The sequence below is a fragment of the Gadus morhua genome, chromosome 23 (genome assembly GCF_902167405.1).
Source record: "Gadus morhua chromosome 23, gadMor3.0, whole genome shotgun sequence".
Taxonomy (NCBI): domain Eukaryota; kingdom Metazoa; phylum Chordata; class Actinopteri; order Gadiformes; family Gadidae; genus Gadus; species Gadus morhua.
This window is the reverse complement of record NC_044070.1, coordinates 4,957,449-4,982,787: the sequence shown is the minus strand read 5'-3', so window position 1 is coordinate 4,982,787 and position 25,339 is coordinate 4,957,449. Positions and strand designations below refer to the sequence as shown.

The window sequence follows — 25,339 nt, the reverse complement described above, 5'->3', positions numbered from 1 at the left end:
GTGCGAGCTCTCCAGGAGTGAGGTGGTGTTCCTCGGGCATGTCATCACCACGTCAGGCATCAGCCCCGATCCAGAAAAGACAGAGGCCATCAGGGACATGAAAGAGCCTACAAACGTGAGCGAGTTGAGGAGTTTCCTGGGGATGGTAAACCAGGTGGGAAAATTCATACCCCAGCTATCAGAGAAAGACAAACCTCTCTGTGACCTTCTCTCAAAGAAGAACTGCTGGCTGTGGGGTGTCGACCAGGTGGCGGCTTTCAAGGTGCTGAAGGAAGCACTAATCTCTCCACCGGTCCTGGCCATGTATGACACGAGCAGGGACACCAAAGTATCGGCAGACGCTTCATCTTATGGACTGGGGGGCGTGCTCCTCCAGAAATGGGACAGCGAATGGAGGCCGGTAGCTTACGCATCCCGCTCACTCTCACCCACTGAGGAACGCTACGCGCAAGTAGAAAAGGAGGCCCTGGGTCTAACCTGGGCATGTGAGCGCTTCCAGGACTTTTTGTTAGGAAAGCACTTCTGCCTAGAGACTGACCATAAGCCGCTCCTCTCCTTACTAGGCGCACAAGCACTCGACCTGTTGCCACCAAGGATACAGCGCTTTCGAATGCGGCTCATGCGCTACTCCTATGACATCGTGCACGTTCCTGGAAAGTCACTCTGGACTGCTGACACATTGTCACGTTCACCTGTACAGAAACAAATGACCACAAATGACACTGAACTGATGGAGAGCACGAACATTTACGTGGACTGCATTGTCAACAACTTACCTGTCAGTCCCACGTTCATGGACACACTCAAAGCACAGCTGGAAGCTGACAGTGTATGCTCTCGTGTCATGAAAATGTGTGCAGACGGATGGCCAGATCACGCACAGCAGGAACCACTCCTGAAACACTTCTGGCCCGAGCAGGCTACACTCACAGTACAAGATGGACTGTTGCTGAAAGACACACGTCTGGTCATTCCAGCAGCAATGCGGAACGATGTGCTGGACAGACTGCACGAGGGCCATCAAGAGGTCGTGAAGTGCAAAGCACGTGCCCGTCAGACTGTGTGGTGGCCTGGGCTGGGACATCAAATCACGGAGATGGTGCTCAAATGCAGAACGTGTCTGCAAGAGCGCCGCAATCACAGTGAGCCACTCATGCCGTCAGACTGCCCCGAGCGCCCATGGCAAAAGCTGGGGGCCGATCTCTTTGAACTGGGGGGAAAAACTTACCTGCTCGTCGTTGATTACCTCTCCAGGTACGTCGAACTTGCCCTGCTGACACACACAAAATGCAATGATGTGATTAACCATCTGAAATCGATGTTCGCCAGACACGGCATCCCGGAGGTGCTCATGTCTGACAACGGCCCTCAATTCTCCGGCCAGGCATTCGCTTCCTTCGCCTCTGCATATGGGTTCAAACACCTTACCAGTAGCCCCAAATTCCCACAAAGCAATGGCGAGGCTGAGCGAGCAGTACAGACCATAAAGGGTCTGCTGAAAAAGGCAACTGATCCGTACATGGCTCTGCTTGCATACAGAGCCACACCTCTTCAGAATGGATACAGCCCGGCCCAGTTGCTCATGGGTCGACGTCTCCGCACCACAGTGCCGACACATTCCTCTGAGCTGCAACCTGCACTGCCCGACCGCAGCACTCTGTTCCAGAAAGAAAGGGAGAAGAGGACGTCAGATGCTGCAAACTTCAACAGGCGACATCGTGCAAAGCCACTCAGCAGCCTGTCTCCAGGTCAGGAGGTGTGGGTGACTGACACAAAAACACCAGGGACTGTGATCCAGAGTCACACCTCGCCGAGATCTTACCTTGTGGATGCGCCACATGGGGTGGTAAGACGCAACCGCCTGCATCTTATACCACTCCAGTCTCCGTCACGAGACGAGGCTGGACAGCAGCAACAGGAGCCACTGCCGGTCCTAGAGCAGGGTGACACTCCACCTGCTTTGGGGTCTCCTGTTCCCTCTCCTGGGGTTTCCACTCCCAGAACCAGGTCTGGGAGAGCAATCATACAGCCCACTAGACTGAACTTATAAGTGGCTGAGAAAAGGGAAAAAAATGCTCAATGTGAGAAAAAAGATTTTGTCATATGTTCATGCTGAGCAGAAAATGTTTTTCCAATGTACCAGTTTTACAGGGGAGATATTTACTTCAGAAAATAAGTTGGAAAATGTTATGTTTAGAAAGAGTATCAGTTTACCAGGATTTGTTTAACCCTGTTTTCTTTCACAGGTTTTGATGGACTTTGAAAAAAATGTGTTTCACATGTTCGTAAAAAAGGGAGATGTGGTGTATCTGAATGCAGTACATTAAGGGTTAATGTATTACGCAGGTTACGTTACAGTAGACCAATAGGATTATGTGTGTGTGGTCACATGATGCTGGGTTCGTACGTCTTCATGTCTGTTTAATAAAGTGCCTGTAAAGTCAAGACACAGTTGTCCGCGCTGAATTAATATTCCTCAAATAGAATATACGACATGTACCATATGCAATACAAAACACATCTGTTGCTAAATTGTACTCTTCATGTTTTTGAAACAGCTACACTCCAACATTTGCACATTTTTAAATGTGAAAAGGAGTCTATGTTACGGAAAAGGATTAGGGCCACACATGTAAAAAAAAATAAAGTTCTGACTTTATTCTCAGAATTCTGAGAAAAAAGTCAGAATTCTGACTTTAATCTCAGAATTCTGAGAATAAAGTCAGAATTCTGCCATTAATCTCAGAATTCTGAGAAAAAAGTCAGAATTCTGAGAAAAAAGTCAGAATTCTGACTTTAAAGTCAGAACTACGGGTATCTGTAAGGACAAACCTCTGTGGGAGAGACACTTTGCTTTATGCAGTAGGAGGACCTATGGAAAGCCAAGAAGGCCACAATCCGGCCCTAGAATGGCGCGGTAAAAGTGCAAAACCGCACGGATTCCGTGCGGTTTGGCAAGAATTCCGTACGGTTTCCGTACGGTTTTGAATGACTAATAGCCGCGGCTATTAGTCATTCACTCCGGCTATTAGTTATTCACTCCGTTATAACGGAGAAGTATTTGAAGTATTTTTAACAGTGTGTGGAATACAGCTGATCACTTTCACTGGCTAAGCAAAATGAATCCCGAACAGTTGAACCTCTGAATTGATCCTGAAAGCCTATGTCCTAGAATAATTCATTTGTATTCCGTTTTAGGCCATCTCACTGAAGGTCACTTAAATGTAGCCTATTTAAGCTCACCAAGTCCAGTATTCAGAATTCAAAGCATTTACTCACAAATACGTTCTATTTTTTTGACAAGCGGAGCCGACAGTCCTGTGCAAGTATGCAAATTAGCCATGTGCGCCAAACAGAAGATAGACGCAATGTATAGAACTGTTTGTTGTGCATTGTTGTGGATATGTAGGCTGGTTAGTTGTGGTTGTTTGTGGTCTTAGTGAAACAGCTTTGCCTTGGGGTTGGAGAAGTTGGAGTGATTGTGTGAATGTGCGAGAGAGAGCGCACCTGCCGTGGTGATGTTAGGCTTGTTGTGGGCTTATAGATCAATGATGTATCTGTCTGATCGTATTAGCTGTAAATGGATGGTTAAATAATGTCACAAGATCGGTCATACTGCAGGCTCTCATTTGCAAATGCACTGATTGTGTGCCCGTCTCCGATATGCTATATAGCCTACCTGGCATTTATTCAGTTCATGTTCTTCTGAGTGCGCAAGAACGGTGCCAATTATTGTCGTGTTTGCATTGTAATGCACAACTTTGCCCCTCCCTGTTATAAAATAACGTGCATCCCAACAACTTTAGCCAATGCAGGCTCCTATTGCTTTACCAGTGTGTTTAACGTGTGTGCGTGTGTGTGTCTGTGTGTGCGTGTGCGTGTGTGTGTTGTCATGTATGGCTATAGATATAGATTGATTGTCTTGGCTTGCTTGCATCCATGAAATATTGTAATGTTATGGCCTAGCTGGCTACTGCATATCGAGAACAATCTGGGGATGAGGGCATCCCCGAATATTTACGGGTATTTCGCACACTGCCATCTCAATATATAGCCTATACAAATATATCACTGTACTAGACACAAATGTATTTTCCACTAGCTAGTGGTGGTCATTACATTGTAGTGAAACTAGTAAAGACAACACAGCTTTATGTTACGGCGAAACATGGAGGCACTGCAGCTCTAGTCTCGACGATGCGTTACTTTAGTCTGGTATTTCTCTTCACTGATTGGTTAGACAGCCTCAAACTTAGTGGAAGAGGGAGGGCTCGTTCTGCATACCTAATAGCCGGAGTGAATAACTAATAGCCGGAGTGAATAACTAATAGCCGGAGTGAATGAATAATAGCCGCGGCTATTAGCCATTCAAAACTGGTTTCCGTACGGATTCCGTACGGAATTCTTGCCAAACCGCACGGAATCCGTGCGGTTTTGCACTTTTACCGCGCCATTCTAGGGCCGGATTGTGGCCTTCTTGGCTTTCCATAGGTTTCCTCCTACTGCATAAAGCAAAGTGTCTCTCCCACGGAGGTTAATCCTTACAGATACCCGTAGGCCTACTTCTGACTTTAAACTCAGAATTCTGACTTTTTTCTCAGAATTCTGAGATTAAAGTCAGAATTCTGAGATTAATGTCAGAATTCGGATTTTTTTCTCAGAATTCTGAGATTAATGTCAGAATTCTGACTTCAATCTCTGAATTCTGAGAAAAAAGTCAGAATTCTGAGATTAAAGTCAGAATTCTGACTTTTTTTCTCGGAATTCTGAGATGAATGTCAGAATTCTGACTTTTTATCTCAGAATTCTGAGATTAATGTCAGAATTCTGAGATTAATGTCAGAATTCTGACTTTATTCTCAGAATTCTGAGATTAAAGTCAGAATTCTGACTTTTTTCTCAGAATTCTGAGAATAAAGTCAGAAGTTAATTTTTTTTTAAATGTGTGGCCCTAATCCTCTTCCGTACTATGTGCTCCATATCACCCACAGACAAATGGTCTTGTGGAAAACTTGAATGGGATAACTCAGAGGTGAAGCTGCTTAGAAAATGATTCAAAATGGATTGTAGAAGAGCTACTATAGTAGCTCTTCTACAAAATTGGTGACATTTTTAAAAACCATGATGACTGATGACAATAATTTCCTTGTGCCTATACAGAGCATTCTGTAAACTTGTTGAGGACAAGCCCAACACATGGAACCGCTACTTGGATGCAGTCATGTTTGGCCTAAGAACGAAGGCGCACCTCACCACCAGGTTGTCCCCTTTTTTTTATGTTCGAACCTTTTATGTTCGAACCAAACCCTTCACAGATCCCACCCCTCAAATCCCTCACAGGATACCACCAACTCCACATGAAGAACCCCCTCTGAAAAAACCTCATTGACACTATCCCCTCAGCACATTCACCTTTACCGGCCCCTCTTGACATCTCCTATCACCCCACTGCCTGCCAATCACCACCTGCTCCATCCTCTCTCCAATTACCTTCACCAATACAGTCTCTGGCCACCAGCACACTGGACCCGGTCATCCCAGAGGACGACGTTGTGCGTAGCCGTAAGTGATGCATAGCCAACAATGGCCTTTATTTAAAAACGCTGTTTGTTAAGGTTCCTTTGTGTTACAGGCATCATGGACACGTGGAATGGTAACAAAAGCCATGTTATACTCAAGAGCCTACAAGGTCTTTTACCAAGACCTCTTCCAGCTGGGCCCTGGACAAGAGTTGGAGAGTGAGGTACATGTTCCTTGATTTTAAAAGGCATTATGGCGTCACCTACAAAGTATTAATCTTTTTTTTAATGTTGATGTAGGTAATGAATACTTTTCTCAGTTTAATGGTGAGGCAGCATGGGGCATCAAAGGCCTACCACGTGGACACATTTGCGATGACGACAGCCATGTGGCAGAAAATAAATCCAAAACTGAAGGTGTGCTGAAACAAGATGGTGGTGGTGCTGGTCACGGCTCTAGGATTGAAAGCAGAGGGTTTATTTTTTTTACAGTGCTGCAAGTGCAAGCCACCAGTTATCACACAGGTGATTTTGAGGGTTATTTGGGTGAAAAGCTGAGCTTAATGACAGATATAGAGACTATAATTAGCCCATGAAAGTTATTATTTGGGATGTGTTTCTCAGCTGGATGCCTCTGCCTATAACTGCATTCTTGGCATTGTGAATGACTGCCACCATTGGTTTCTTGTAAGTATGTAACAAAGAAAGGAGTTCCCAGGACTTTTCCCTGGATCAAGATTTGAATAGGCCTACATATTTTTTTTTTTTCCAAGGCCATATATCCATCAGAAAAAATATGTATTCTTGCTGACTCTCTAGGAGAGTCGGCAGCAAAGAAAAAAAAGTGTAAACAAGCCTATATTTTCCCACATCGGTGACATTTGGTCACATTGGTGTTCATCTGTAACTGAATTGTTTACTAGTAACAACTTAACTAACTTTTCTTTAGCGCCCTGATGAGAAAACTCTGTGTCAATGTGTCAAGATGGACATGTGACACTGACTCATCCACTCCAAGAGGACACAACATCTTGCGGAGTGTTTGGTTTAAAAGTAGGCCTAGGCTATGTGACGTGGCAAAAATTACATATCGGTATATGCTATATCACACATTGGGGGACCTGTGAAGGGCTCACTCGCACACTTTCAGTTTGCAGAACACATCCTGGAAGGGTCAAGCTCAATACATTTCCCAACATCCAACTTGGATGACCTGAGGAGGGAAATAGCCACCACCAACATGACTGGATCTGGTAAGCACTTCAAATCTTTAAATCAACGCGCATTCCTCATAAGAGTACAGGTCAGGATTGAACCCGTGTCATCAGCGTGTTGGTCGTGAGTGCTACCGCTCTACCAAGTGGCTGGATTAGGGATAATATTACCTAACCCTATTAATTTGGACTTTGCATCCCGTGTCTTTCAAATTCTTTTAAAAAGTTATCTTACGTAATTCGTAGATGACTTGAGTAACTTGTGTAATTTCTGTGGGGAGGAAGACAGCTTTGATAATACGGAAAAAGTTACTTGGGTAAGTAACATTATACTGTATTGTTGGCGTGCAGCCCCTATGAACCTGCACATATTTATAAATCAGCCTAATGCTACCTTTTTTCTTTCAGATTGCGTGTGATGCCTGTCTGAGGTGGTTTCACACAGGTTGTGTAGGAAATCCAGCCATGGAGGGCAATTATGCCTGCTATGCATGCCTTCATCACGAGTTGTCTCACCAAACTATGCGATTAAAACTTGGAATCGTTGTCAAGCCGTAATAAATACATTATTGATGGAGACTGTTTCCCCTATTTTGGTCCTTTAATCGTATTCATTTGCAAATATTGACAATGAATGGTCTAACAAATACCTTCATAGATTTATTGCTTTAATGTAATAAATAACATAACAGTAGCCTACACATTTATAGTTGTGTTGTGACGCTAAAATCAACTTGGAAGACTACTGCAGCACAGCCTGGTGTGAGGTTTGTCCCATTTCGCTTTCCGTACATCCAACTGTTTTCGATTTGCGTTTCTTCAGCAAGTACATATGGTAACATAGCAACTACGAACGGCTCATCAGTAAATAAGCGTAAGGGGATAGTATATAAAATGGATGTAGCATCCAGGTAGACCTGTTGTTCCAACTTATGCGCGTTGCAATCTTAGTTTGTCCCGTCATAGTTTGACTCCGCCTCATTTCCTTTAACCAAACAAGGGCATGAGATACGCCCATCTAGGTGACGTACACCGAATTAGCAACATTAGTTGGCTGTCACTTAAGAGCCCGCGCCCCTAATTATTCATACATTTTAACCACCAATAAAATAAAAACCGGCCTCCTAAAAAAATAATCACCCGCCTCAGTGTTGTCATGGTGATATGAACTAAACATACTGACTAGAATGTTTTGTTTGGACCAGTCTGTAAATAGGTTTAATAAGACTGTGAAAACGGCCTGTTTAACATGTGAGTCAACGATGAATTGCTCCCTTTTGGTACCACCTCGTAGTGGCCACCCGGTGCTACTGCAATGTTTATCACTTCAGCATTGGATGCTGGTATATCCAGAGAATGTATAATATTCGTAGACGGGCTCTGGTATATCTCGCTGTGGTTGGGGCTTGGTGCTACACCAGTCGCGATTAACTTGTTCAAATTTCCGGGATTTATAGAACCTAGTAGGCCTCTACGAATTGTCAAATCTCCTAACCTCCTTTATGCCTCCTTATGCCTCTTTTCCTTAACCTTTGTAGAAAACGTCATCGTGTCAAGGAGAGATGAAAATGTGTTTCCTTTCGAACCTCAGAAGTTACTCGGCGGCCAGCGATGGAAATGAATGATGTCCAACGCCGTAGAATGGATGTTTGGAACTATGCAAGGCTCCATACACCGGAAGTAGGCGGCAACAAACGCTACAATGCTACATCAGTCAAAGTTTGGAACCTCAAATTTTGTAGAAGGGGTCGAGCTGTTGTTTATCATTGGACCAGCTACAAAATTGACCCAAGCGATTTCTGTTTATGTGGTTCGTTGGTCTAGGGGTATGATTCTCGCTTAGGGTGCGAGATGTCCCGGGTTCAAATCCCGGAAGAGCCCTGCTGAGATTTAATTTTGAGATCGTTGTTGCACACCAATTCCCAGTATTGAAAACGCAATTCTTAAAAATATCTCAAATATCCAAACTCGTGCATATGGCAGAAAATATGCAACAGCGCCCCCTGGGGTCACACTTTTCGGTGGGTCGCAGAATTCGGTGTAAAACCGGCAGTCTACTTGGCAGGCTGGTGTTCTTTGTTGCCATCAACCTACACCTACTTTCATGTAGGTTTACCCCAAACACTTTAGTTATTCAAACGTAGCTAAATAGTTTGACTCCGCCTCATTTTCTTTAACCAAACAAGGGCATTAGATACGCCCATCTAGGTGACGTACACCGAATTAGCAACATTAGTTGGCTGTCACTCAAGAGCCCGCGCCCCTAATTATTCATACATTTTAACCACCAATAAAATAAAAAGCAACAACCTAAAAAAATAATCACCTGCCTCAGTGTTGTCATGGAGATATGAACTAAACATACTGACTAGAATGTTTTTTTGGACCAGTCTGTAAATAGGTTTAATAAGACTGTGAAAACGGCCTGTTTAACGTGTGAGTCAACGATGAATTGCTCCCTTTTGGTACCACCTCGTAGTGGCCACCCGGTGCTACTGCAATGTTTGTCACTTCAGCACTGGATGCTGGTATATCCAGAGAATGTATAATATTCGTAGACGGGCTCTGGTATATCTCGTTGTGGTTGGGGCTTGGTGCTACACCAGTCGCGATTAACTTGTTCAAATTTCCGGGATTTATAGAACCTAGTAGGCCTCTACGAATCGTCAAATCTCCTAACCTCCTTTATGCCTCCTTATGCCTCTTTTCCTTAACCTTTGTAGAAAACGTCATCGTGTGAAATGAATGATGTCCAACGCTGTAGAATGGATGTTTGGAACTATGCGAGGCTCCAAACCCCGGAAGTAGGCGGCAAAAAACGCTACAACGCTACATCAGTCAAAATTTTGAACCTCAAATTTTGTAGAAGGGGTCGAGCTGTTGTTTATCATTGGAACAGCTACAGGATTGTGTCAAGCGATATCTGTCATTGTGGTTCGTTGGTCTAGGGGTATGATTCTCGCTTAGGGTGTGAGAGGTCCTGGGTTCAAATCGTGGACGAGCCCTACCGAGGAATAATTTTGAGATCGTTGTTGCACACCAATTCCCACTATTGAAAACGCAATTCTTAAAAATATCTCAAATATCCAAACTCGTGCATATTGCAGAAAATATGCAACAGCGCCCCCTGGGGTCACACTTTTCGGTGGGTCGCAGAATTCGGTGTAAAACCGGCAGTCTACTTGGCAGGCTGGTATTCTTTGTTGCCATCAACCTACACCAACTTTCATGTAGGTTTACCCCAAACACTTTAGTTATTCAAACGTAGGTAAATAGTTTGACTCCGCCTCATTTCCTTTAACCAAACAAGGGCATGAGATACGCCCATCTAGGTGACGTACACCGAATTAGCAACATTAGTTGGCTGTCACTCAAGAGCCCGCGCCCCAAATTATTCATACATTTTAACCACCATAAAATAAAAAGCAACCTCCTAAAAAAATAATCACCCGCCTCAGTGTTGTCATGGAGATATGAACTAAACATACTGACTAGAATGTTTTTTTTGGACCACTCTGTAAATAGGTTTAATAAGACTGTGAAAACGGCCTGTTTAACATGTGAGTCAACGATGAATTGCTCCCTTTTGGTACCACCTCGTGGTGGCCACCCGGTGCTACTGCAATGTTTGTCACTTCAGCACTGGATGCTGGTATATCCAGAGAATGTATAATATTCGTAGAAGGGCTCTGGTATATCTCGCTGTGGTTGGGGCTTGGTGCTACACAAGTCGAGATTAACTTGATCAAATTTCCGGGATTTATAGAACCTAGTAGGCCTCTACGAATCGTCAAATCTCCTAACCTCCTTTATGCCTCGTTATGCCTCTTTTCCTTAACCTTTGTAGAAAACGTCATCGTGTCAAGGAGAGATGAAAATGTGTTTCCTTTCGAACCTCAGAAGTTACTCGGCGGCCAGCGATGGAAATGAATGATGTCCAACGCCGTAGAATGGATGTTTGGAACTATGCGAGGCTCCATACCCCGGAAGTAGGCGGCAAAAAACGCTACAACACTACATCTGTCAAAGTTTTGAACCTCAAATTTTGTAGAAGGGGTAGAGCTGTTGTTTATCATTGAACCAGCTACAAAATTGACCCAAGCGATTTTAGTTTATGTGGTTTGTTGTTCTAGGGGTATGATTCTCGCTTAGGGTGGGAGAGGTCACGGGTTCAAATCCCGGACGAGCCCTAATGAGAAAGAATATTGAGATCGTTGTTGCACACATATTCCCAGTATTGAAAACGCAATTCTTAAAAATATCTCAAATATCCAAACTCGTGCATATTGCAGAAAATATGCAACAGCGCCCCCTGGGCTCACACTTTTCGGTGGGTCGCAGAATTCGGTGCAAAACCGGCAGTCTACTTGGCAGGCTGGTATTCTTTGTTGCCATCAACCTACACCTACTTTCATGTAGGTTTACCCCAAACACTTTAGTTATTCAAACGTAGCTAAATAGTTTGACTCCGCCTCATTTCCTTTAACCAAACAAGGGCATGAGATACGCCCATCTAGGTGACGTACACCGAATTAGCAACATTAGTTGGCTGTCACTCAAGAGCCCGCGCCCCAAATTATTCATACATTTTAACCACCAATAAAATAAAAAGCAACCTCCTAAAAAAATAATCACCCGCCTCAGTGTTGTCATGGAGATATGAATTAAACATACTTACTAGAATGTTTTTTTTGGACCACTCTGTAAATAGGTTTAATAAGACTTTGAAAACGGCCTGTTTAACATGTGAGTCAACGATGAATTGCTCCCTTTTGGTACCACCTCGTGGTGGCCACCCGGTGCTACTGCAATGTTTGTCACTTCAGCACTGGATGCTGGTATATCCAGAGAATGTATAATATTCGTAGACGGGCTCTGGTATATCTCGCTGTGGTTGGGGCTTGGTGCTACAGAAGTCGAGATTAACTTGTTCAAATTTCCGGGATTTATAGAACCTAGTAGGCCTCTACGAATTGTCAAATCTCCTAACCTCCTTTATGCCTCGTTATGCCTCTTTTCCTTAACCTTTGTAGAAAACGTCATCGTGTCAAGGAGAGATGAAAATGTGTTTCCTTTCGAACCTCAGAAGTTACTCGGCGGCCAGCGATGGAAATGAATGATGTCCAACGCCGTAGAATGGATGTTTGGAACTATGCGAGGCTCCATACCCCGGAAGTAGGCGGCAAAAAACGCTACAACACTACATCTGTCAAAGTTTTGAACCTCAAATTTTGTAGAAGGGGTCGAGCTGTTGTTTATCATTGGACCAGCTACAAAATTGACCCAAGCGATTTCGGTTTATGTGGTTCGTTGGTCTAGGGGTATGATTCTCGCTTAGGGTGCGAGAGGTCCCGGGTTCAAATCCCGGACGAGCCCTGCTGAGATTTAATTTTGAGATCGTTGTTGCACACCAATTCCCAGTATTGAAAACGCAATTCTTAAAAATATCTCAAATATCCAAACTCGTGCATATTGTAGAAAATATGCAACAGCGCCCCCTGCGGTCACACTTTTCGGTGGGTCACAGAATTCGGTGTAAAACCGGCAGTCTACTTGGCAGGCTGGTATTCTTTGTTGCCATCAACCTACACCTATTTTCATGTAGGTTTACCCCAAACACTTTAGTTATTCAAACGTAGCTAAATAGTTTGACTCCGCCTCATTTCCTTTAACCAAACAAGGGCATGAGATTCGCCCATCTAGGTGACGTACACCGAATTATCAACATTAGTTGGCTGTCACTCAAGAGCCCGCGCCCCAAATATTCATACATTTCAACCAATAAAATAAAAAGCAACCTCCTAAAAAAATAATCACCCGCCTCAGTGTTGTCATGGTGATATGAACTAACCATACTGACTAGAATGTTTTTTTTGGACCACTCTGTAAATTGGTTTAATAAGACTGTGAAAACGGCCTGTTTAACATGTGAGTCAACGATGAATTGCTCCCTTTTGGTACCACCTCGTAGTGGCCACCCGGTGCTACTGCAATGTTTGTCACTTCAGCACTGGATGCTGGTATATCCAGAGAATGTATAATATTCGTAGACGGGCTCTGGTATATCTCGCTGTGGTTGGGGCTTGGTGCTACACAAGTCGCGATTAACTTGTTCAAATTTCCGGGATTTATAGAACCTAGTAGGCCTCTACGAATCGTCAAATCTCCTAACCTCCTTTATGCCTCGTTATGCCTCTTTTCCTTAACCTTTGTAGAAAACGTCATCGTGTCAAAGAGAGATGAAAATGTGTTTCCTTTCGAACCTCAGAAGTTACTCGGCGGCCAGCGATGGAAATGAATGATGTCCAACGCCGTAGAATGGATGTTTGGAACTATGCGAGGCTCCATACCCCGGAAGTAGGCGGCAAAAAACGCTACAACACTACATCTGTCAAAGTTTTGAACCTCAAATTTTGTAGAAGGGGTCGAGCTGTTGTTTATCATTGGACCAGCTACAAAATTGACCCAAGCGATTTAACTTAATGTGGTTCGTTGGTCTAGGGGTATGATTCTCGCTTAGGGTGCGAGAGGTCCCGGGTTCAAATCCCGGACGAGCCCTAATGAGAAAGAATTTTCAGGTCGTTGTTGCACACCAATTCCCAGTATTGAAAACGCAATTCTTAAAAATATCCAAACTCGTGCATATTGTCGAAAATATGCAACAGCGCCCCCTGGGCTCACACTTTTCGGTGGGTCGCAGAATTCGGTGTAAAACCGGCAGTCTACTTGGCAGGCTGGTATTCTTTGTTGCCATCAACCTACACCAACTTTCATGTAGGTTTACCCCAAACACTTTAGTTATTCAAACGTAGCTAAATAGTTTGACTCCGCCTCATTTCCTTTAACCAAACAAGGGCATGAGATACGCCCATCTAGGTGACGTACACCGAATTAGCAACATTAGTTGGCTGTCACTCAAGAGCCCGCGCCCCAAATTATTCATACATTTTAACCACCAATAAAATAAAAAGCAACCTCCTAAAAAAATAATCACCCGCCTCAGTGTTGTCATGGAGATATGAACTAAACATACTGACTAGAATGTTTTTTTTGGACCACTCTGTAAATAGGTTTAATAAGACTGTGAAAACGGCCTGTTTAACATGTGAGTCAACGATGAATTGCTCCCTTTTGGTACCACCTCGTAGTGGCCACCCGGTGCTACTGCAATGTTTGTCACTTCAGCACTGGATGCTGGTATATCCAGAGAATGTATAATATTCGTAGACGGGCTCTGGTATATCTCGCTGTGGTTGGGGCTTGGTGCTACACAAGTCGAGATTAACTTGTTCAAATTTCCGGGATTTATAGAACCTAGTAGGCCTCTACGAATCGTCAAATCTCCTAACCTCCTATATGCCTCGTTATGCCTCTTTTCCTTAACCTTTGTAGAAAACGTCATCGTGTCAAGGAGAGATGAAAATGTGTTTCCTTTCGAACCTCAGAAGTTACTCGGCGGCCAGCGATGGAAATGAATGATGTCCAACGCCGTAGAATGGATGTTTGGAACTATGCGAGGCACCATACCCCGGAAGTAGGCGGCAAAAAACGCTACAACACTACATCTGTCAAAGTTTTGAACCTCAAATTTTGTAGAAGGGGTCGAGCTGTTGTTTATCATTGGACCAGCTACAAAATTGACCCAGGCGATTTTAGTTAATGTGGTTCGTTGGTCTAGGGGTATGATTCTCGCTTTGGGTGCGAGAGGTCCCGGGTTCAAATCCCGGACGAGCCCTAATGAGAAAGAATTTTGAGATCGTTGTTGCACACCTATTCCCAGTATTGAAAACGCAATTCTTAAAAATATCCAAACTCGTGCATATTGCAGAAAATATGCAACAGCGCCCCCTGGGGTCACACTTTTCGGTGGGTCGCAGAATTCGGTGTAAAACCGGCAGTCTACTTGGCAGGCTGGTATTCTTTGTTGCCATCAACCTACACCTACTTTCATGTAGGTTTACCCCAAACACTTTAGTTATTCAAACGTAGCTAAATAGTTTGACTCCGCCTCATTTCCTTTAACCAAACAAGGGCATGAGATACGCCCATCTAGGTGACGTACACCGAATTAGCAACATTAGTTGGCTGTCACTCAAGAGCCCGCGCCCCAAATTATTCATACATTTTAACCACCAATAAAATAAAAAGCAACCTCCTAAAAAAATAATCACCCGCCTCAGTGTTGTCATGGAGATATGAACTAAACATACTGACTAGAATGTTTTTTTTGGACCACTCTGTAAATTGGTTTAATAAGACTGTGAAAACGGCCTGTTTAACATGTGAGTCAACGATGAATTGCTCCCTTTTGGTACCACCTCGTAGTGGCCACCCGGTGCTACTGCAATGTTTGTCACTTCAGCACTGGATGCTGGTATATCCAGAGAATGTATAATATTCGTAGACGGGCTCTGGTATATCTCGCTGTGGTTGGGGCTTGGTGCTACCCAAGTCGCGATTAACTTGTTCAAATTTCCGGGATTTATAGAACCTAGTAGGCCTCAACGAATCGTCAAATCTCCTAACCTCCTTTATGCCTCGTTATGCCTCTTTTCCTTAACCTTTGTAGAAAACGTCATCGTGTCAAGGAGAGATGAAAATGTGTTTCCTTTCGAACCTCAGAAGTTACTCGGCGGCCAGCGATGGAAATGAATGATGTCCAACGCCGTAGAATGGATGTTTGGAACTATGCGAGGCTCCATACCCCGGAAGTAGGCGGCAAAAAACGCTACAACACTACATCTGTCAAAGTTTTGAACCTCAAATTTTGTAGAAGGGGTCGAGCTGTTGTTTATCATTGGACCAGCTACAAAATTGACCCAAGCGATTTCGGTTTATGTGGTTCGTTGGTCTAGGGGTATGATTCTCGCTTAGGGTGCGAGAGGTCCCGGGTTCAAATCCCGGACGAGCCCTAATGAGAAAGAATTTTGAGATCGGTGTTGCACACCAATTCCCAGTATTGAAAACGCAATTCTTAAAAATATCTCAAATATCCAAACTCGTGCATATTGCAGAAAATATGCAACAGCGCCCCCTGGGCTCACACTTTTCGGTGGGTCGCAGAATTCGGTGTCAAACCGGCAGTCTACTTGGCAGGCTGGTATTCTTTGTTGCCATCAACCTACACCTACTTTCATGTAGGTTTACCCCAAACACTTTAGTTATTCAAACGTAGCTAAATAGTTTGACTCCGCCTCATTTCCTTTAACCAAACAAGGGCATGAGATACGCCCATCTAGGTGACGTACACTGAATTAGCAACATTAGTTGGCTGTCACTCAAGAGCCCGCGCCCCAAATTATTCATACATTTTAACCACCAATAAAATAAAAAGCAACCTCCTAAAAAAATAATCACCCGCCTCAGTGTTGTCATGGAGATATGAACTAAACATACTGACTAGAATGTTTTTTTTGGACCACTCTGTAAATAGGTTTAATAAGACTGTGAAAACGGCCTGTTTAACATGTGAGTCAACGATGAATTGCTCCCTTTTGGTACCACCTCGTGGTGGCCACCCGGTGCTACTGCAATGTTTGTCACTTCAGCACTGGATGCTGGTATATCCAGAGAATGTATAATATTCGTAGACGGGCTCTGGTATATCTCGCTGTGGTTGGGGCTTGGTGCTACCCAAGTCGCGATTAACTTGTTCAAATTTCCGGGATTTATAGAACCTAGTAAGCCTCTACGAATCGTCAAATCTCCTAACCTCCTTTATGCCTCGTTATGCCTCTTTTCCTTAACCTTTGTAGAAAACGTCATCGTGTCAAGGAGAGATGAAAATGTGTTTCCTTTCGAACCTCAGAAGTTACTCGGCGGCCAGCGATGGAAATGAATGATGTCCAACGCCGTAGAATGGATGTTTGGAACTATGCGAGGCTCCATACCCCGGAAGTAGGCGGCAAAAAACGCTACAACACTACACCTGTCAAAGTTTTGAACCTCAAATTTTGTAGAAGGGGTCGAGCTGTTGTTTATCATTGGACCAGCTACAAAATTGACCCAAGCGATTTCTGTTTATGTGGTTCGTTGGTCTAGGGGTATGATTCTCGCTTAGGGTGCGAGAGGTCCTGGGTTCAAATCCCGGACGAGCCCTAATGAGAAAGAATTTTGAGATCGTTGTTGCACACCTATTCCCAGTATTGAAAACGCAATTCTTAAAAATATCCAAACTCGTGCATATTGCAGAAAATATGCAACAGCGCCCCCTGGGGTCACACTTTTCGGTGGGTCGCAGAATTCGGTGTAAAACCGGCAGTCTACTTGGCAGGCTGGTATTCTTTGTTGCCATCAACCTACACCTACTTTCATGTAGGTTTACCCCAAACACTTTAGTTATTCAAACGTAGCTAAATAGTTTGACTCCGCCTCATTTCCTTTAACCAAACAAGGGCATGAGATACGCCCATCTAGGTGACGTACACCGAATTAGCAACATTAGTTGGCTGTCACTCAAGAGCCCGCGCCCCAAATTATTCATACATTTTAACCACCAATAAAATAAAAAGCAACCTCCTAAAAAAATAATCACCCGCCTCAGTGTTGTCATGGAGATATGAACTAAACATACTGACTAGAATGTTTTTTTTGGACCACTCTGTAAATTGGTTTAATAAGACTGTGAAAACGGCCTGTTTAACATGTGAGTCAACGATGAATTGCTCCCTTTTGGTACCACCTCGTAGTGGCCACCCGGTGCTACTGCAATGTTTGTCACTTCAGCACTGGATGCTGGTATATCCAGAGAATGTATAATATTCGTAGACGGGCTCTGGTATATCTCGCTGTGGTTGGGGCTTGGTGCTACCCAAGTCGCGATTAACTTGTTCAAATTTCCGGGATTTATAGAACCTAGTAGGCCTCAACGAATCGTCAAATCTCCTAACCTCCTTTATGCCTCGTTATGCCTCTTTTCCTTAACCTTTGTAGAAAACGTCATCGTGTCAAGGAGAGATGAAAATGTGTTTCCTTTCGAACCGCAGAAGTTACTCGGCGGCCAGCGATGGAAATGAATGATGTCCAACGCCGTAGAATGGATGTTTGGAACTATGCGAGGCTCCATACCCCGGAAGTAGGCGGCAAAAAACGCTACAACACTACACCTGTCAAAGTTTTGAACCTCAAATTTTGTAGAAGGGGTCGAGCTGTTGTTTATCATTGGACCAGCTACAAAATTGACCCAAGCGATTTCGGTTTATGTGGTTCGTTGGTCTAGGGGTTTGATTCTCGCTTAGGGTGCGAGAGGTCCCGGGTTCAAATCCCGGACGAGCCCTAATGAGAAAGAATTTTGAGATCGGTGTTGCACACCAATTCCCAGTATTGAAAACGCAATTCTTAAAAATATCTCAAATATCCAAACTCGTGCATATTGCAGAAAATATGCAACAGCGCCCCCTGGGCTCACACTTTTCGGTGGGTCGCAGAATTCGGTGTCAAACCGGCAGTCTACTTGGCAGGCTGGTATTCTTTGTTGCCATCAACCTACACCTACTTTCATGTAGGTTTACCCCAAACACTTTAGTTATTCAAACGTAGCTAAATAGTTTGACTCCGCCTCATTTCCTTTAACCAAACAAGGGCATGAGATACGCCCATCTAGGTGACGTACACTGAATTAGCAACATTAGTTGGCTGTCACTCAAGAGCCCGCGCCCCAAATTATTCATACATTTTAACCACCAATAAAATAAAAAGCAACCTCCTAAAAAAATAATCACCCGCCTCAGTGTTGTCATGGAGATATGAACTAAACATACTGACTAGAATGTTTTTTTTGGACCACTCTGTAAATAGGTTTAATAAGACTGTGAAAACGGCCTGTTTAACATGTGAGTCAACGATGAATTGCTCCCTTTTGGTACCACCTCGTGGTGGCCACCCGGTGCTACTGCAATGTTTGTCACTTCAGCACTGGATGCTGGTATATCCAGAGAATGTATAATATTCGTAGACGGGCTCTGGTATATCTCGCTGTGGTTGGGGCTTGGTGCTACCCAAGTCGCGATTAACTTGTTCAAATTTCCGGGATTTATAGAACCTAGTAAGCCTCTACGAATCGTCAAATCTCCTAACCTCCTTTATGCCTCGTTATGCCTCTTTTCCTTAACCTTTGTAGAAAACGTCATCGTGTCAAGGAGAGATGAAAATGTGTTTCCTTTCGAACCTCAGAAGTTACTCGGCGGCCAGCGATGGAAATGAATGATGTCCAACGCCGTAGAATGGATGTTTGGAACTATGCGAGGCTCCATACCCCGGAAGTAGGCGGCAAAAAACGCTACAACACTACACCTGTCAAAGTTTTGAACCTCAAATTTTGTAGAAGGGGTCGAGCTGTTGTTTATCATTGGACCAGCTACAAAATTGACCCAAGCGATTTCTGTTTCTGTGGTTCGTTGGTCTAGGGGTATGATTCTCGCTTAGGGTGCGAGAGGTCCCGGGTTCAAATCCCGGACGAGCCCTAATGAGAAAGAATTTTGAGATCGTTGTTGCACACCAATTCCCAGTATTGAAAACGCAATTCTTAAAAATATCCAAACTCGTGCATATTGTAGAAAATATGCAACAGCGCCCCCTGGGCTCACACTTTTCGGTGGGTCGCAGAATTCGGTGTAAAACCGGCAGTCTACTTGGCAGGCTGGTATTCTTTGTTGCCATCAACCTACACCAACTTTCATGTAGGTTTACCCCAAACACTTTAGTTATTCAAACGTAGCTAAATAGTTTGACTCCGCCTCATTTCCTTTAACCAAACAAGGGCATGAGATACGCCCATCTAGGTGACGTACACCGAATTAGCAACATTAGTTGGCTGTCACTCAAGAGCCCGGGCCCCAAATTATTCATACATTTTAACCACCAATAAAATAAAAAGCAACCTCCTAAAAAAATAATCACCCGCCTCAGTGTTGTCATGGAGATATGAACTAAACATACTGACTAGAATGTTTTTTTTGGACCACTCTGTAAATAGGTTTAATAAGACTGTGAAAACGGCCTGTTTAACATGTGAGTCAACGATGAATTGCTCCCTTTTGGTACCACCTCGTAGTGGCCACCCGGTGCTACTGCAATGTTTGTCACTTCAGCACTGGATGCTGTTATATCCAGAGAATGTATAATATTCGTAGACGGGCTCTGGTATATCTCGCTGTGGTTGGGGCTTGGTGCTACCCAAGTCGCGATTAACTTGTTCAAATTTCCGGGATTTATAGAACCTAGTAAGCCTCTACGAATCGTCAAATCTCCTAACCTCCTTTATGCCTCGTTATGCCTCTTTTCCTTAACCTTTGTAGAAAACGTCATCGTGTCAAGGAGAGATGAAAATGTGTTTACTTTCGAACCTCAGAAGTTACTCGGCGGCCAGCGATGGAAATGAATGATGTCCAACGCCGTAGAATGGATGGTTGGAACTATGCGAGGCTCCATATCCCGGAAGTAGGCGGCAAAAAACGCTACAACACTACATCTGTCAAAGTTTTGAACCTCAAATTTTGTAGAAGGGGTCGAGCTATTGTTTATCATTGGACCAGCTACGAAATTGACCCAAGCGATTTCTGTTTATGTGGTTCGTTGGTCTAGGGGAATGATTCTCGCTTAGGGTGCGAGAGGTCCCGGGTTCAAATCCCGGACGAGCCCTGCTGACGTTTAATTTTGAGATCGTTGTTGCACATCAATTCCCAGTATTGAAAACGCAATTCCTAAAAATATCTCAAATATCCAAACTCGTGCATATTGCAGAAAATATGCAACAGCGCCCCCTGGGCTCACACTTTTCGGTGGGTCGCAGAATTCGGTGTAAAACCGGCAGTCTACTTGGCAGGCTGGTATTCTTTGTTGCCATCAACCTACACCTATTTTCATGTAGGTTTACCCCAAACACTTTAGTTATTCAAACGTAGCTAAATAGTTTGACTCCGCCTCATTTCCTTTAACCAAACAAGGGCATGAGATTCGCCCATCTAGGTGACGTACACCGAATTAGCAACATTAGTTGGCTGTCACTCAAGAGCCCGCGCCCCAAATATTCATACATTTCAACCAATAAAATAAAAAGCTACCTCCTAAAAAAATAATCACCCGCCTCAGTGTTGTCATGGAGATATGAACTAAACATACTGACTAGAATGTTTTTTTTGGACCACTCTGTAAATTGGTTTAATAAGACTGTGAAAACGGCCTGTTTAACATGCGAGTCAACGATGAATTGCTCCCTTTTGGTACCACCTCGTAGTGGCCACCCGGTGCTACTGCAATGTTTGTCACTTCAGCACTGGATGCTGGTATATCCAGAGAATGTATAATATTCGTAGAAGGGCTCTGGTATATCTCGCTGTGGTTGGGGCTTGGTGCTACCCAAGTCGCGATTAACTTGTTCAAATTTCCGGGATTTATAGAACCTAGTAGGCCTCAACGAATCGTCAAATCTCCTAACCTCCTTTATGCCTCGTTATGCCTCTTTTCCTTAACCTTTGTAGAAAACGTCATCGTGTCAAGGAGAGATGAAAATGTGTTTCCTTTCGAACCTCAGAAGTTACTCGGCGGCCAGCGATGGAAATGAATGATGTCCAACGCCGTAGAATTGATGTTTGGAACTATGCGAGGCTCCATACCCCGGAAGTAGGCGGCAAAAAACGCTACAACACTACACCTGTCAAAGTTTTGAACCTCAAATTTTGTAGAAGGGGTCGAGCTGTTGTTTATCATTGGACCAGCTACAAAATTGACCCAAGCGATTTCTGTTTATGTGGTTCGTTGGTCTAGGGGTATGATTCTCGCTTAGGGTGCGAGAGGTCCCGGGTTCAAATCCCCGACGAGCCCTGCTGACGTTTAATTATGAGATCGTTGTTGCACACTAATTCCCAGTATTGAAAACGCAATTCCTAAAAATATCTCAAATATCCAAACTCGTGGATATTGCAGAAAATATGCAACAGCGCCCCCTGCGGTCACACTTTTCGTGGGTCACAGAATTCGGTGTAAAACCGGCAGTCTACTTGGCAGGCTGGTATTCTTTGTTGCCATCAACCTACACCTATTTTCATGTAGGTTTACCCCAAACACTTTAGTTATTCAAACGTAGCTAAATAGTTTGACTCCGCCTCATTTCCTTTAACCAAACAAGGGCATGAGATTCGCCCATCTAGGTGACGTACACCGAATTAGCAACATTAGTTGGCTGTCACTCAAGAGCCCGCGCCCCAAATATTCATACATTTCCACCAATAAAATAAAAAGCAACCTCCTAAAAAAATAATCACCCGCCTCAGTGTTGTCATGGAGATATGAACTAAACATATTGACTAGAATGTTTTTTTTGGACCACTCTGTAAATTGGTTTAATAAGACTGTGAAAACGGCCTGTTTAACATGTGAGTCAACGATGAATTGCTCCCTTTTGGTACCACCTCGTAGTGGCCACCCGGTGCTACTGCAATGTTTGTCACTTCAGCACTGGATGCTGGTATATCCAGAGAATGTATAATATTCGTAGACGGGCTCTGGTATATCTCGCTGTGGTTGGGGCTTGGTGCTACACAAGTCGAGATTAACTCGTTCAAATTTCCGGGATTTATAGAACCTAGTAGGCCTCTACGAATCGTCAAATCTCCTAACCTCCTTTATGCCTGGTTATGCCTCTTTTCCTTAACCTTTGTAGAAAACGTCATCGTGTCAAGGAGAGATGAAAATGTGTTTCCTTTCGAACCTCAGAAGTTACTCGGCGGCCAGCGATGGAAATGAATGATGTCCAACGCCGTAGAATGGATGTTTGGAACTATGCGAGGCTCCATACCCCGGAAGTAGGCGGCAAAAAACGCTACAACGCTACATCTGTCAAAGTTTTGAACCTCAAATTTTGTAGAAGGGGTCGAGCTGTTGTTTATCATTGGACCAGCTACAATATTGACTCAGGCGATTTTAGTTAATGTGGTTCGTTGGTCTAGGGGTATGATTCTCGCTTAGGGTGCGAGAGGTCCCGGGTTCAAATCCCGGACGAGCCCTAATGAGAAAGAATTTTGAGATCGTTGTTGCACACCAATTCCCAGTATTGAAAACGCAATTCTTAAAAATATCTCAAATATCCAAACTCGTGCATATTGTAGAAAATATGCAACAGCGCCCCCTGGGGTCACACTTTTCGGTGGGTCGCAGAATTCGGTGTAAAACCGGCAGTCTACTTGGCAGGCTGGTATTCTTTGTTGCCATCAACCTACACCAACTTTCATGTAGGTTTACCCCAAACACTTTAGTTATTCAAACGTAGCTAAATAGTTTGACTCCGCCTCATTTCCTTTAACCAAACAAGGGCATGAGATACGCCCATCTAGGTGACGTACACCGAATTAGCAACATTAGTTGGCTGTCACTCAAGAGCCCGCGCCCCAAATTATTCATACATTTTAACCACCAATAAAATAAAAAGCAACCTCCTAAAAAAATAATCACCCGCCTCAGTGTTGTCATGGAGATATGAACTAAACATACTGACTAGAATGTTTTTTTTGGACCACTCTGTAAATAGGTTTAATAAGACTGTGAAAACGGCCTGTTTAACATGTGAGTCAACGATGAATTGCTCCCTTTTGGTACCACCTCGTAGTGGCCACCCGGTGCTACTGCAATGTTTGTCACTTCAGCACTGGATGCTGTTATATCCAGAGAATGTATAATATTCGTAGACGGGCTCTGGTATATCTCGCTGTGGTTGGGGCTTGGTGCTACCCAAGTCGCGATTAACTTGTTCAAATTTCCGGGATTTATAGAACCTAGTAAGCCTCTACGAATCGTCAAATCTCCTAACCTCCTTTATGCCTCGTTATGCCTCTTTTCCTTAACCTTTGTAGAAAACGTCATCGTGTCAAGGAGAGATGAAAATGTGTTTACTTTCGAACCTCAGAAGTTACTCGGCGGCCAGCGATGGAAATGAATGATGTCCAACGCCGTAGAATGGATGGTTGGAACTATGCGAGGCTCCATACCCCGGAAGTAGGCGGCAAAAAACGCTACAACACTACATCTGTCAAAGTTTTGAACCTCAAATTTTGTAGAAGGGGTCGAGCTATTGTTTATCATTGGACCAGCTACGAAATTGACCCAAGCGATTCCTGTTTATGTGGTTCGTTGGTCTAGGGGAATGATTCTCGCTTAGGGTGCGAGAGGTCCCGGGTTCAAATCCCGGACGAGCCCTGCTGACGTTTAATTTTGAGATCGTTGTTGCACACCAATTCCCAGTATTGAAAACGCAATTCCTAAAAATATCTCAAATATCCAAACTCGTGCATATTGCAGAAAATATGCAACAGCGCCCCCTGCGGTCACACTTTTCGTGGGTCACAGAATTCGGTGTAAAACCGGCAGTCTACTTGGCAGGCTGGTATTCTTTGTTGCCATCAACCTACACCTACTTTCATGTAGGTTTACCCCAAACACTTTAGTTATTCAAACGTAGCTAAATAGTTTGACTCCGCCTCATTTCCTTTAACCAAACAAGGGCATGAGATTCGCCCATCTAGGTGACGTACACCGAATTAGCAACATTAGTTGGCTGTCACTCAAGAGCCCGCGCCCCAAATATTCATACATTTCAACCAATAAAATAAAAAGCAACCTCCTAAAAAAATAATCACCCGCCTCAGTGTTGTCATGGAGATATGAACTAAACATACTGACTAGAATGTTTTTTTTGGACCACTCTGTAAATTGGTTTAATAAGACTGTGAAAACGGCCTGTTTAACATGCGAGTCAACGATGAATTGCTCCCTTTTGGTACCACCTCGTAGTGGCCACCCGGTGCTACTGCAATGTTTGTCACTTCAGCACTGGATGCTGGTATATCCAGAGAATGTATAATATTCGTAGAAGGGCTCTGGTATATCTCGCTGTGGTTGGGGCTTGGTGCTACCCAAGTCGCGATTAACTTGTTCAAATTTCCGGGATTTATAGAACCTAGTAGGCCTCAACGAATCGTCAAATCTCCTAACCTCCTTTATGCCTCGTTATGCCTCTTTTCCTTAACCTTTGTAGAAAACGTCATCGTGTCAAGGAGAGATGAAAATGTGTTTCCTTTCGAACCTCAGAAGTTACTCGGCGGCCAGCGATGGAAATGAATGATGTCCAACGCCGTAGAATGGATGTTTGGAACTATGCGAGGCTCCATACCCCGGAAGTAGGCGGCAAAAAACGCTACAACACTACACCTCTCAAAGTTTTGAACCTCAAATTTTGTAGAAGGGGTCGAGCTATTGTTTATCATTGGACCAGCTACAAAATTGACCCAAGCGATTATGTGGTTCGTTGGTCTAGGGGTATGATTCTCGCTTAGGGTGCGAGAGGTCCCGGGTTCAAATCCCGGACGAGCCCTGCTGACGTTTAATTATGAGATCGTTGTTGCACACTAATTCCCAGTATTGAAAACGCAATTCCTAAAATTATCTCAAATATCCAAACTCGTGGATATTGCAGAAAATATGCAACAGCGCCCCCTGCGGTCACACTTTTCGTGGGTCACAGAATTCGGTGTAAAACCGGCAGTCTACTTGGTAGGCTGGTATTCTTTGTTGCCATCAACCTACACCTATTTTCATGTAGGTTTACCCCAAACACTT

At 43.9% G+C, this 25,339-nt stretch overlaps 1 long non-coding RNA gene and 13 other non-coding genes across 14 annotated transcripts; all 14 read left to right on the top strand.

Moving 5' to 3' along the window:
• The first annotated feature begins 5,167 nt into the window (after nt 1-5,167).
• Nucleotides 5,168-7,282, top strand: LOC115537511 (uncharacterized). The gene is made up of 4 exons (XR_003974821.1): nt 5,168-5,562; nt 5,633-5,743; nt 6,670-6,772; nt 7,142-7,282. It is a non-coding gene; the product is annotated as an uncharacterized LOC115537511 (long non-coding RNA).
• Nucleotides 7,283-8,542: 1,260 nt separating this feature from the next.
• On the top strand, nt 8,543-8,614 carry trnap-agg (transfer RNA proline (anticodon AGG)). Its single transcript has one exon. It is a non-coding gene; the product is annotated as a tRNA-Pro (tRNA).
• Nucleotides 8,615-12,037: 3,423 nt separating this feature from the next.
• On the top strand, nt 12,038-12,109 carry trnap-agg (transfer RNA proline (anticodon AGG)). The gene has a single exon. It is a non-coding gene; the product is annotated as a tRNA-Pro (tRNA).
• Nucleotides 12,110-13,219: 1,110 nt separating this feature from the next.
• trnap-agg (transfer RNA proline (anticodon AGG)) lies at nt 13,220-13,291 on the top strand. The gene has a single exon. It is a non-coding gene; the product is annotated as a tRNA-Pro (tRNA).
• A 1,105-nt stretch (nt 13,292-14,396) lies between these two features.
• On the top strand, nt 14,397-14,468 carry trnap-ugg (transfer RNA proline (anticodon UGG)). Its single transcript has one exon. It is a non-coding gene; the product is annotated as a tRNA-Pro (tRNA).
• Nucleotides 14,469-15,573: 1,105 nt separating this feature from the next.
• trnap-agg (transfer RNA proline (anticodon AGG)) lies at nt 15,574-15,645 on the top strand. The gene has a single exon. It is a non-coding gene; the product is annotated as a tRNA-Pro (tRNA).
• A 1,114-nt stretch (nt 15,646-16,759) lies between these two features.
• trnap-agg (transfer RNA proline (anticodon AGG)) lies at nt 16,760-16,831 on the top strand. The gene has a single exon. It is a non-coding gene; the product is annotated as a tRNA-Pro (tRNA).
• Nucleotides 16,832-17,936: 1,105 nt separating this feature from the next.
• trnap-agg (transfer RNA proline (anticodon AGG)) lies at nt 17,937-18,008 on the top strand. Its single transcript has one exon. It is a non-coding gene; the product is annotated as a tRNA-Pro (tRNA).
• A 1,114-nt stretch (nt 18,009-19,122) lies between these two features.
• On the top strand, nt 19,123-19,194 carry trnap-agg (transfer RNA proline (anticodon AGG)). The gene has a single exon. It is a non-coding gene; the product is annotated as a tRNA-Pro (tRNA).
• Nucleotides 19,195-20,299: 1,105 nt separating this feature from the next.
• Nucleotides 20,300-20,371, top strand: trnap-agg (transfer RNA proline (anticodon AGG)). Its single transcript has one exon. It is a non-coding gene; the product is annotated as a tRNA-Pro (tRNA).
• A 1,110-nt stretch (nt 20,372-21,481) lies between these two features.
• Nucleotides 21,482-21,553, top strand: trnap-agg (transfer RNA proline (anticodon AGG)). Its single transcript has one exon. It is a non-coding gene; the product is annotated as a tRNA-Pro (tRNA).
• A 1,109-nt stretch (nt 21,554-22,662) lies between these two features.
• On the top strand, nt 22,663-22,734 carry trnap-agg (transfer RNA proline (anticodon AGG)). Its single transcript has one exon. It is a non-coding gene; the product is annotated as a tRNA-Pro (tRNA).
• A 1,114-nt stretch (nt 22,735-23,848) lies between these two features.
• On the top strand, nt 23,849-23,920 carry trnap-agg (transfer RNA proline (anticodon AGG)). The gene has a single exon. It is a non-coding gene; the product is annotated as a tRNA-Pro (tRNA).
• Nucleotides 23,921-25,022: 1,102 nt separating this feature from the next.
• Nucleotides 25,023-25,094, top strand: trnap-agg (transfer RNA proline (anticodon AGG)). Its single transcript has one exon. It is a non-coding gene; the product is annotated as a tRNA-Pro (tRNA).
• The last annotated feature ends 245 nt before the right edge of the window (nt 25,095-25,339 follow it).